Below are 13027 nucleotides of genomic sequence, written 5' to 3'. Positions count from 1 at the left end.
TGATGGTAGGTAGTGATGGTAGTGATGGTAGGTAGTGATGGTAAGTAGTGATGGTAGGTAATGAAGGTAAGTAGTGATGGTAAGTAGTGATGAGTAGTGATGGTAATGATGGTAGGTAGTGATGGTAAGTAGTGATGGTAGGTAGCGAAGGTAAGTAGTGATGGTAAGTAGTGATGAGTAGTGATGGTAGTGATGGTAGGTAGTGATGGTAAGTAGTGATCAGTAGTGATGAGTAGTGATGGTAGGTAGTGATGGGTAGTGATAGCAAGTAGCGATGGTAGCATGGAGGTGCAGCTGTGAAGCAGAGGAGGCTGAGGACTACAGTGGTAGAGACAGGGAAGGAAAAAGCACAGAAGTCATCTGCCATGTGTTTCTAAAAAATGCATGAATTGATCAGCATCTTGCCTGCAAATTTCCCTGTCAAGCAACCCTGATCTTCACAATTCAGGTGGAAACGTGTCTTTAGGACAGAAAGCAGGTAAACTGTAGGATTCCCTTCAAGGTTCAATTCTTCCCTGTCCCTACCTTTAGACGCTGCTGAACAGGCTCCATCCAAATTCAAGAATCTGGATGCATCGGTGCAGGCTAACAAGCCAATACACCAGGCATTTGAAAGACACACACACACATGGGCCAACACCTTCAGTCATGCACACGCACAGTGTCTACATATACCTATGTGCACAGATTTCTGGCCATGAATATGTGTGTTCCAAGCCCCACTATACCTACAAGTTTTGATACAAACCTACACACAGACATGCAGCGTACACAGATAACACTTAAGGGTCCGCATGTCTAGAACCTGGAACGAAGCTGCACATCAAGCAGACTGAACACAGCAGCAGGGCTGCGTTTCATGCTGTCCTTTCCTGAAGCGCATATACATCAGACACCTCATTCTAGTTCTGTGGTTTCTGCGAGGAACTGGTGGGCCGGCCATTCCTAAGGAACCTGGTGCTGAAAACTCCTGAAGTCAGGCGGCATTGTCATGTGGCGGTAGCTGTTGCTCTGAATTTCAAATCTGGTGGCTTCATTGTTGTTTTTCAAATAGTTTCATGATTATGTCATCAAAAAACCCACTAATTTGTGGAGTAAAGTTGAAGTGATATCTAGCTGGTGTGTTTCCAAAGAGAATAAATGGATTTCTGCTTGCACTTCTGTTCGCAGAGCTGAGTATGTGAGTGTTTGCTCAGGGATCTGTATCACACAGCCTTATCTCTAACCCTCCTGGGGTGGGGCCTCCCAAGGAAGTTTAGGCTGGAACTTGAGACAATTTATTACCAAATTAACGAAATCGATTCATTTGGAATGAGCTGACTCAAATCAGAAGACTTGGACCCCATTCAAACATCTAGACCAAAACCTACAAAACCTACACTCTCTTTGGTTAAGACCAGAGGGAAATTCTTCCTCTGCTTCTCCCATCCATGGACACTTCATGGCAGAAGGCTCCATTGCCCTCAGAGCCCGGCCAGGGAAGGTGAGGAGGAGGCAGGAAGCCACACGGCTGTTCCACTCTGTAGAATTTCAAGGAACAGAAGCTTTTTTTAAAATTCAGATTCCGAGGCCTCGGCCTGGGCCTCCTGACTCCCGGCCAGGGTTCAGAGAGCAGGGCACGTGTGCAGGTGGAAGGCGCTGGAGAGGCAGGCACGTGTCAGTTTCCTCCCACCCTCTTACATTGTAGGGATGGAGAAAGAGCGTGGCTCTGGACTTGGGGCAGCATCACTCAGAGACTGGTCACTCACTGCTAGGGACCTCAGGCAGGCCAGTGCTCCCTCTGGACCTCAGGGTACTCTTTTATAAAATGGGAAGATCATCCTAAGGTGACCTCATCCCCAACACCTCGTCTCTAGCTCTCAGCTTCTACCACTCTGGGAAGTCGTGTGGGTAGGAAGTCAGAGCCGCTTCCTCAAAGAGGAGGAAGAGGGCCCAGGACCCTGGGCTCATTGCAGCCACAGGGAGTAATTCTCGACGTTGGCCCCGGAGTCTGAGTCTGGCACTCCCTCAGGGTCCATCTGCCCGCACTGGGGCTGGATTTTCCCACACACAGTGTGGACGGTCCCGGAGAGCAGAAGGCTCTGTCCTCAGGTCGGGGGCTAGCAGGTCTGGAGGAAGCCCCCTCCACAGACAAGTCCGCATGACATAACTTTCCAGAAGCTGGACCTGCTGGCCTGATCAGTGCTCGCCCCCACGTGCTACATGTGAGCTGACACAATTTCCCCTGATGGGAAGCTATTTATTTTTACAGTTTATGATGAACCATGTTAGAGGTTTTCCCAGGACGTGAAGCAGGGGCAGGTTTGGCGAGGCAGACGTGAGCAGGAACGGGGGTAAAAATCCCTCCTACCTGGGCAAGGTGTCCACCTGAGCAGCGCTTATCAAATAAGACGCCCTTCCCCATTAGCGAATCACAAAAGTATTTTAGGTGGGTCATGCGAAATAGAAACAGATACGAAATGAGAACAGATGGAAGCTCGGTGCGTGGCACACAGTAAGCACCGGGCAAGCGCGAGTCATTACCGTTTCTGTTGTGAGTCATGGACCACAAGTTTGAAATACACTAACTTTCCACTGTTCATGGTCTCCATCTCGTCACTAGCATGTGACCTCCATGAGTGAGGGATTTTTGACAGCTCTGTTCAGTGTTAAAGCCCCCATCTCTAAAGCAGCGCCGGCACAAAGTAAAGGCTCGGTAAGTATTTATTGGATGAATAAATCAGTATCATTCCATGACGTTTTTGTCACAGATGTATATTCCCTCTTGGGCTAGACTGCCAGGGTCTGAGTCTGGCAGATGAACTCTGTGCTCCCAAGTCCCGCAAGCTCCCCTGGGACACAGGATGTCACAGCATCCTTTCTTAGTGCTGTTGAAAGAGCGTACGCCGAGCTCCAGGGATGGCGGCGGGCAGCCTCGGTCCCACACAAGGGTGCTAGGAGACACCTGTCCCCTCCCCACCTGCCCCTGTCCCAGATGTCCCCACATCTCACCCCACGGTTCCCCTTCTTGGCAGCATCACCACTTGGCATCCCTCTCCTGGCAGAGACAAAAATGGCCCTCTTCACCCGACAACCTCTCCTCCTGGACTGGGGCCTGCGTTAGCCAGGAGAGGAACCATTTCCTTCTCAGGTGAAGACGCTGTTCATGGAGAAGAGGAATCTTGGGCTAATGGGCTGATCAGAACCTTAGCTGCAAGCGGCTCCAGCTGTCTTCAGCTCCTGGCCCAGTGGTCCTCAGGGCGTGGTTTCTGGGCCAGCAACATCCTCATCAACCTAGGGACTTGCTAGAAAAGCACACTCGTGGACCCGCCTCAGACCTACTGGATGGAAAACTCGGTGGTGGGGCCCAGCCCTCCAGTGATCCCAAAGCTGGCTCAAGGGTGAGCTCCGGCCTAACTATTGTTGAGGAGGGGGAAGCGGGAGTGGGCCCCTGGAAGTCTGGGTGCTGGCAGCATCAGGACTGACTCATGGGGGAGGTGCTGGGAAGGGGAAGGTAGTGGCTACCATTTTCAGATGCCTTCCCCGCTTCCCAACCCCATCATCCTCATGGGGAGGTGGCTACCAAGTCACCTATATACTGAGGGTGGCAGGCAGTGGGAGACCCATTTCCCAAAACACTGCGGTGGGCAAAGGCCCCACCTAGGAGACCAGCTCTTCCCACCCGCCAGCACCAACCCCTGCTCATCTGCTCATCGCAGCCACAGGGAGTAATTCTCGACGTTGGCCCCGGAGTCTGGCACTCCCTCAGGGTCCCTCTGCCCGCACTGGGGCTGGATTTTCCCACATACAGTGTGGACAGTCCCGGAGTGCAGAAGGCTCTGTCCTCAGGTCGGGGGCTAGCAGGTCTGGAGGGAGCCCCCTCCACAGACAAGTCCGCATGACATAACTTTCCAGAAGCTGGACCTCCCGGCCTGATCAGTGCTCGCCCCCACGTGCTACGTGTGAGCTGACACAATTTCCCCTGATGGGAAGCTATTTATTTTTACAGTTTATGATGAACCATGTTAGAGGTTTTCCATTTCAGCTACTCTTAGAATGTTTCTTTTAAAAATAAATATAAGGCCGGGCATAGTGGCTTACACCTGTAATCCCAGCACTTTGGGAGGCCAAGGTGGGCAGATCAATTGAGGTCTGGAATTTGAGACCAGTCTGGCCAACACAGCAAAACCCTGTCTCTTAAAAATGCAAAAATTGGTGGTGACACGCACCTGTAATCCCAGCTATTCGGGAGGCTGAGGCAGAAGAATTGCTTGAACCTGGCAGGCGGAGGTTGCAGTGAGCCAAGATGGCACCACTGCACTCCAGCCTGAGCGACAGAGAGAAACTCCATCTCAAAAAAATTAAAAATAGAAAAATAGAAAAATAAATATGTTTAAAAATTGCACTTAGATATAAAAATCATGAGGCATGAATGACCGCAATTTGTGACTACCCTAACCCACAATGCCACCTGTTTCTGAGGGACTTAGAACACTAGCAGGAGGTGGCATCTGAAGCCGTGTGTGCATATACGTGTGTATGTGTAGGTATGTATGCATGTGCACGTGGATGAGTGCAGGGTGTGCAGATAAGTGAGTATTCTCCCAGTTATCTTTGTAAAATGAATGCCCCTCTCATAACCGCCAGGGCGTGTCCTATGTCCTATGTCCTATGTCCTATGAAACGGCATGTCCTATAGCACCCTTCCACAGCTGCATCGTAAGACGTTTTCATGACTGTTCTAAAAAGCTTGGTTGTATTTGAAGAGGAGGACAGTCCACGAACACCCACAGCTGGGAATGAGATCCGGGATTTGCGCGTGTGTGTTTTTCTGAGACGGAGTCTCGCTCTGTCTCCCAGGCTGGAGTGCAATGGCGTGGTCTTGGCTCACTGCAACCTCCACCTTCTGGGTTCAAGTGATTCTCCTGCCTCAGCCCCCCCCCCAAGTAGCTGGGATTACAGGCACCCACCACCACACCTGGCTAATTTTTATATTTTTTAGTAGAGACAGGGTTTCACCATGTTGGCCAGGCTGGTCTCAGTCTCCTGACCTCGTGACCCGCCTCCCTCGACCTTCCAAAGTGCTGGGATTACAGGCGTAAGCCACTGCGCCCGGCTAGGGAATTGTGCTTTAATGACACAAATGTGAGTCTTCATCTGCTTCTTAAACTGTCAGCAAGATCACCAAGGCTGTTACTAGTGCAAGTGTGTATGGGATGAGAGGCAGAGCAAGGGGCTGTTAGGTAAATGCTCTCGGCCTTGTACCTGTGCAGAGCCCATGCTTGACGGGGAGTGCCTGGGAGGGAGAAATGGTTCTGGAATCTCCCAGTGAAACCACTTGGACCTTGTGGAAGACTGCAGCCCTAGACTGGGGCCCCTGACGTCTAGTGTTATTCTGGGTACACAGCAGAGTCCACATATCAGATACCAGCTTAACTTGTGGCCAAGATGGTGGTACAGTGAAGAATATTCCTCTTGGCCAAGCGTCCTTGGCCAAATAAATATCTATTACTTATAAATCACCCAGTCTCAGGTATTTTGTTATAGCGGCCCCTGAGATGCTGGTAATTTTCCTCTGGCCAAGGGAAATTAGGCAGGTTGCTCTTAGCTGACTTTCCCCCCATGAGCAGCTCTGTTCCTTTTTTCAGGCCACATCGTCACGGGATGCTGGCCTTGAGCTCTTGTCTCCAAGACTCTCTCTCTAGAACTTGTCCTTCCCACGGGCCCTCGATGCCTGAGACCCAGTGAAGCATCCACTGCGGCTGCAGCCCCCATGGCCTGCCCAGCCCTACACGCGGCCTGGGGCGCCAAGCCCTTTCCTTCCAACACAATGATGAGCTAACCTGGTGCGTCACACCCAAGTGGCAAAGCGCCGACAAGCTCCACTGGGGCTGCTCCAGCCTTGCTCCCAGCCTGGGCATCTGAGTCTTTCTAACTGGCTCTTTCTTCCAAACACAATGCTTCTGTCCTCTGGGGTTTCAGGTCTAGAGAAAAAGAGGCCACTCTCTGAGGCTGGCACCTAGAAGTACCCATTTAGGCAGGTGAAGTGGCAGCTCACACGGATCCCTGGAGCGAACTGGGGATGTCTTTCCCCAGCTCCGTTAACCGAGGTCACATGGAGATCTGTCACGGTGGGAGCATTTACACCACAGCAGTCGGCAAACACAGTGAATCAGGGCTGCTCTTCTAGGGAGCTGGTTGTTGAACCTTTACCAGCGCCCCACTGCCCGTGGCCCAGTGGCTTTTAAACCACGCCACCCCTTCCTCTTGCACTGTGAAGTCAGATTGCAGAGATGAGGCTGAGGAATTCAGCTTTCACGAATGGAGCGGATGAAACCTTGGATAGATATTGCTGTTTTGAATGTTTGTGCCACCTACAAAATTCATGTTGAAACTTAATCCCTCATGTAACCATGTTAAGAAGTGGGCTTGGGGTGGTGAGGTCATGAGGGCAGGGCCCTCAGAAATGGGTGACTGCTCTTACAAAGGGTGGAAGGAACCAGCGAGGCCTCCTTTTGTCTAAGTGAAGTCACAGTGTGCAAGATTCCACCTTGGAAGCAGAGACCAGGCCCTCTCCGGACACTGAACCTGCCGGTCCCCACCCTGGCCTTGGACTTTCCAGCCTCCAGAACCGTGGGAAATAAATTTCTATTATTTATAAATCACCCAGTCTCAGGTATTTTGTTATAGCACTACAAACAGATAAAGGCAAATACTGCATGTCTTTTTTTTTTTTTTCTTGAGATGGAGTTTCACTCTTGTTGCCCAGGCTGGAGTGCTACGGCATGATCTTAGCTCACTGCAACCTCCACCTCCTGGGTTCAAGTGATTCTCCTGCCTCAGCCCCCCAAGTAGCTGGGACTACAGATGCCCACCACCACGCCCGGCTAACTTTCGTATTTTTAGTAGAGACGGAGTTTCACCACATTGGCCAGGCTGGTCTCAAACTTCTGACCTCAGGTGATCCACCCCCTTGACCTCCCAGAGTGCTGGGTTACAGGTGTGAGCCACGGTGTCCTGACCTCAGGTGATCCACCCCCTTGACCTCCCAGAGTGCTGGGTTACAGGTGTGAGCCACGGTGTCCAGCTACTGCATGTCTTTTGATCTATCTAAAAACAAGAAAAGAATACTAAGGATAACACGTATCTTTAAAACTGAAATTGGACTTCGTCAGCAGACATCATCTCGTCTGATCTTCACAGCCCGCAGGTGAGGAGAGCCAGGGAGCCCAGACGCCGAGCTGTTCAGGCTGGCCCAGGCAGGCCCAGGGCCCAGGCACTGCTCCCATGGTTCCTCTTCCAACAGCCCCTGCAGGGCGTTCTGAAGGAAAATCGGTTCCTGTTTAGGAAGTTCTTTGTGATCCTGGAGTACTGGGGGATGGTGGAGACCTTGAGAATCCTAACCATGTTGGGGAAAGGAAGGCGCAGAGGCAGTGCCCACTGCCTGGCAGGCCACAGGCCCTGAGACACAGGCTGCCTGGGGAAAGGGGCCTCCGACACGCGTGCTTCAGAGAAAGTTTCTGGCAGGCCCGTGCTCCCTCCCACATGCGGCAGTCTGGCCATGCCAGCTATGCTCTGTCTTCCTAAAACTTGGCCCTTCCCTTCCGCAGGAGTCCGAGTGACATCAGGATGATGGTGGGAAAGCTTATAGTCAAGAATCTCTGTGCCTCAGTTTCTCCATGTCCCTATTAGTCACTGTGTCTAGATGGACAGGAGACCAAAGGATGGAGGATGACAAGAAACAAAAGCCCTGCGGTGTAAATTTCTGGTGACTGCTGTGACAACGTACACACGTGGGGGCTTAGAACAGCAGAAATGGCTTCTCTAGGAGTTCTGCAGGCTGAAGGCCAAGACCAGGGGGTGGGCAGGGCCATGCCCTCTCTGAAGCCTGTGGGAAACCCTTCTGTGTCTCTTCCTAGTTCTGAGGGTCACTGGCTCTCCCGAGGAATCCCTGGTAGCAGCCAGTACACTCCCATCTCCGCCTCCACCGTCCCATCTCCACCTCCGCCGTCCCATATCTACCTCCGCCATCCCATCTCGGCCTCCACCATCCCATCTCAGCCTCTACCGTCCCATCTTGACCTCCACCATCCCATCTCGGCCTCCACCGTCCCATCTCGGCCTCTACCGTCCCATCTTGACCTCCACCATCCCATCTCGGCCTCCACCGTCCCATCTTGACCTCCACCATCCCGCGGCCCCGTATCTTTGTCTTCTTGGGAGGATGCTGTCATGCTGGAGTAAGCCCCACCCTGCTCTAGGATGATCTCATCTTCACCAAGTACATCTGCCAGAGACTCTATTTCCATATAAGGTCACACTTACAGGTGCAGGGGTTAGGACCTCTCTCTATATTTTGGGGATCACAGTTCAATCCATGCCACTTGTGCAAGCTGGGTGTGCTCCAGCCTGGGGAAGCTGCTCCCCACTCAGCCCGCAGCACTTGCCATTTTTCCGGAGGGTGCTGTAGTGAGGCACAGAGGCTCTGCTGGGCTGCAGGGCATTGAGGCACAGACACCCCGGGCTCTGCAGGGCAGCAGGCAGGCCCTGGGGAGACACACCAGGGAGGCTGAGAACCCACACCCCCTAGACTGAGGGCCCTGCACACAGGTGGCTCAGTGTCTGCAGAATGAGGCAGGAGGCAGGTGCGGGGGACCCACAGCATCGATCCCCATAGCGGCACGTCTAATGATTACCTGGGGACGGTGGGTGTGAACCGGGTGGGCCCAGGATAAACTGGGAGGTTCAGTCCTCTCACCTAGAAAGCTTCTTGAGTGTGTAATGGAAAGATGCCTGTCCGGAAGGTCTCTCCTGGAAGGAGGGATCAAATCTGCCTGTTTAAGCTGCGACGTAACTGCTGCTCAGCTAATGGGCTGTTTCCTCATGTGAGAAAGGAAGAAATGAGGCAGAAAGGCAGCTTGTTCCATGCTCTGCCTCGGAGCAAACCTAATCTGGTGGGCAGCCTGCCATCGTGGAGAGGGTAAACCGAGGCTCAAAGATGGCATTGGCCATGCTGGGCAAAGTAGCCCAAGCTCACACTCAGGGGCTCCTTGGGGCTCCTCGGATGGAGTGGACCGGGATGGACCAATTCCAAAATCCTCAGGTTCTCCTACGCTCCTTCCCGCCCACCCCACCTCCATCGCCCTGTGTCCAGGAACGTGGTTCCTGCGCCCCACTAGCGTCCGGTGGGAAGAGTCAGAGGTGGAGTCTGGTGTCCTGAGTGCTGCCTCGCAGTTGTGCAAATCCGTTCAGCGCAGTGAGTTTCCACTCAGTGTCTACTTCGATGCTGAAGATCTAGTCCTCCCACTCCAGTCCCTGACAGTGTCAGTGAAAGCCAAGTCTGATAACACTGAATAAGAAGTCCTCGGGCTGGGTGTGGTGGCTCACGCCTGTAATCCCAGCACTTTGGGAGGCCAAGGCAGGCAGATCACAATGTCGAGATGGAGACCATCCTGGCCAACATGCCAAAACCCAGTCTCTACTAAAAATACAAAAATTAGCCAGGTATGGTGGCACATGCCTATAATCTCAGCTACTTGGGAGACTGAGGCAGGAGAATTGCTTGAACCCGGGAGGTGGAGGTTGTGGTAAGCTGAGATCGCGCCACGGCACTCCAGCCTGGGTGACAAGAGCGAAACTCCATCTCAAAAAAACAAAGTCTTCAAGGAGCCGCCGCGATGTGACTTTAGGCCGGTCACTCAAGCTCCCAGGGCACAACCCTTGGTGGCACCCCTGCTCCCCAACCCGCAAATGGATGGTGGGACCGCGGGACTCTCAAGCTCCTCCAGTGATCCAGCCGTCTCTGTGCTGGCCTCGTTATCTGGGATCCAGCCACTCACACCCTACTGTCATCTAACTTTTCTTAATGGCCCGGTAGGGATATATCATAAACACACACATACAAGGCACAGAAAGAAGAGACGGCGCCTGTGCTGGAGCTCAGCGTGGCTCTGACGTTACATCGGTGCCTCTCGCTGGGAGAGGCCAAAGCCACAGCTTTCTGGAACTGGAGGGAGCCTGCCTGCTCCTGCCATCAGAGCACACCTGAGCGTTTTGCTAAGAACGGGTTTTCCCGGTTTGAGGCCAGAGAGTTTGGGGCCTCTGGCAAAGAAATCACTTCTGCTTTTGCCAACCAGCTTCCCCTTTTCTGGAAACTGCCAGATCCCCGCCTTGCTGTTGCTGTCAGGGCCTCTGCCAGCAACAGCTACTCCTGGCCCGCCGTGCCGGTGCGGGGGTCTGAGGCTGCAATCGCCGTGGCCAGCATGGGCGAGCGGCTCTCGTGAAGTTGGCCGTGTGCGTCTCTCCAGGGTCGGCTGTGGATGGAAATTTCCATATTCCCCTGTTCAGCCAAAATCACAACCTTTTGGTTTCATTACCGTTGTCAAACCATTAACCACTAACCCCTGGCACCCGGGGAGAGCGCTCTTGGGGCCCCACTCAGCGTGCTGGTGAGCTCGAAGGTCTTAGGAGTGGATGCTTCTGGAAGGAAGGCGGGAAGCCTCCCCCTCACAGATCCCGCCCCACAGCTCATGTCCAAAACGCCTGACTTTGTATCGTCCTCGTCTACGAAATGTGCACATCCTGACGCTCAGCACTGCTAAAACACTCCTCGGACTCAGCTTCCCCAGGGGAGTTCACAGGAGACAGAGCCGGCCTTCCTGCTCTGTGAGGGCCTTCCCTTCACCCCCCTCACCTGGAGGCCGGGGGCAGTGAGGGGGGCAACACTGAAAACGGCGGCAGGCTCTTGACCGTCTCCTGCGCCTGCTCCATCCCCGTGTCTAGAACACCTGCCTCAAAGCCAACTGTCAGCAAGTGCTGCCTAGTGAGTGACAGGAGGGCCGCACGGGAACCCAGCTCCTACGCAAGCCCCTGCCCTGTGTGAGGTGCCAGCTCAGACCAAGGTACTGGTCGCGGGTCCCTGGGGCTAGCGGGGACAGAACCCTCAAGAATGTAAGTCCTGGCCGGCCGCAGCAGCTCACGCCTGTAATCCCGGCACTTTGGGAGGCCGAGGTGGGCAGATCACCTGAGGTCAAGAGTTCAAGACCAACTTGGCCAACATGGTGAAACCCCGTCTCTAGTAAAAATACAAAAATTAGCCAGGCATGGTAGCACACATGTGTAATCTCAGCTACTAGGGAGGCTGAGGCAGGAGAACTGCTTGAACCCAGGGAGTGGAGGTTGCACCACTGCACTTGAGCCTGGGCGACAGAGTGAGACTCCATCTCAAAAAAAAAAAAGAATGCAAGCCCCATGAGGACAGCGCTTCATGTGCCCTGCACTGCTCCATCCTCACTGGAGACCAGAGGCCTGTAGGGCGGCATGTGTTAAGCTCCCCCGCGATCACTAATGCAGCCCTGAGAAGCCACAGGACAGCTGAGACCATATGAAAAACTGCCCCGGAGCACCGAGATCCCAACCCCAGAGCCTGAGGGTCACATAGGAACACAAGGAGCGGGAAGTGCTCCCATCCTACAGAGAGACTGTGGAGGCCGGGGGGGCACAGAGCCTCCCACCCCAGCCCTGCACCTCTCCACAATCGGCTTAGATCTTGACCTCCTCCTCCCTCCCTGGGGCCCCACACCTCTCCCATCTCACAGCCTGCATGGCCCCTAAGGGGTCAGGAGGAAGGGACACCTGTTCTTGCATAGTGACCCACCCGGCACGGCCGCAGCTCAGCGGGCAACCCCAGGACAGGCTGCTCCAGCTTGGATTTAATTTCACCCTCCACAGGTGGGGACGGCTGAAGAATTCCAAGGGTAAACCTCATGTCTCTGGACTCGGCCCTACATCACTTTTTCCTGTGTCCCTCGAAGAGCTCAGGACCCAGGAGATGCTGAGGCTACAACTTTTGCTCTTAAACTTTTTTAAAGTAGGTGACTATTGTAACAAGGCCGACAAGGCCTGGATGCAGGAGTGTGCTGTCCCGTGGCCACAGCGTCCTGGAGGAGGAGGAGGAAAGGGTCAGCACAGCAAGATTCCAGAAGAGAGAAGAGAAAGTTGGTTTCAGAAAAGGGGGAAGAAGTCAAAACAGTCCGGGTGTGGCAGCTCACACCTGTAATCACAGCACTTTGGGAGGCCGAGGTGGGCAGATCACCTGAGGTCAGGAGTTCAAGATCAGCCTGACTGACATGGAGTAACCGCATCTCTACTAAAAATACAAAATTAGCTGGGTGTGGTGGTGCACGCCTGTAATCCCAGCTACTCGGGAGGCTGAGGCAGGAGACTTGCTTGAACCCTGGAGGCGGAAGTTGCAGTGAGCTGAGATCACACCACTGCACTCCAGCCTGGCAACAAGAACAAAAGCCTGTCTCAAAAAAAAAAAAAAAAAAAAAAAAAAAAAAAAAAAAAAAAAAAAAAAAAAAAAAAAAAAAAAAAGTCAAAACAACAGATTTGTCAGAAAAATAACCTACATTCTAAAAACTCAGCTGCTTAAAAATAATTTCTGTATATATTTTTCACATGATAATTTTTATATTGTCAATGGGTCAGATATTAGGTTGAACTCTGTAAGGTTATCATTTTTGGATTAGAAAATAGTCAAATAGTGGCTTTTCTACACAGTACATAATCTAATGCTATCACCTGCTCTTCGCTGCTGAGGAACCTGGGCATAGGACTGAGAAAGGATGATTTGGGCTCAAAATAAGACCTTCGGACCTGAACCCAGGCCCCTACTACCAAATCAAGCGGCTTCCCACCAAAAAACCAACGTAGAATAGAATCCAGGCCCCCTTTATTTTAGAGATAAGGATAACCTGGGCGTTGAGGTCAGGCCTGGCTGCCTGCAGGGAACAGGCGAGTCATTTGCCAGCAGCCCAAAGGCAAAGCCCACTCCTGTCACCCCACCAGCCCTTGCTCTGCAATGCCACCATGAAGTGCCCAGCATGGTCCAGAGAGAAGCCGCCTCCACCCCTGACTGCTGCTATTTCTCTAAAACTCACATTAGAAATGAGCCTCTATGGAGTTCGACTTCAACCTGGAACTTTCTGACATGCAGAGTATCCATGTACCTCTACCGACATGCATGCCTCTCTCCCCCCACACGCAC

The 13027-nt window shown here is 52.9% G+C and overlaps 1 protein-coding gene across 3 annotated transcripts in view; it reads right to left on the bottom strand.

Moving 5' to 3' along the window:
- PRKAG2 (protein kinase AMP-activated non-catalytic subunit gamma 2) overlaps window positions 1-13027 on the bottom strand; it is a 330166-nt gene that overhangs the window by 295766 nt on the left and 21373 nt on the right. The gene's annotated exons all lie outside the window — the stretch shown is intronic.

This window comes from Cebus imitator, unplaced genomic scaffold (assembly GCF_001604975.1).
Source record: "Cebus imitator isolate Cc_AM_T3 unplaced genomic scaffold, Cebus_imitator-1.0 Scaffold20, whole genome shotgun sequence".
Classification (NCBI taxonomy): Eukaryota; Metazoa; Chordata; class Mammalia; order Primates; family Cebidae; genus Cebus; species Cebus imitator.
This window is presented reverse-complemented; position numbering and strand designations above follow the sequence as displayed.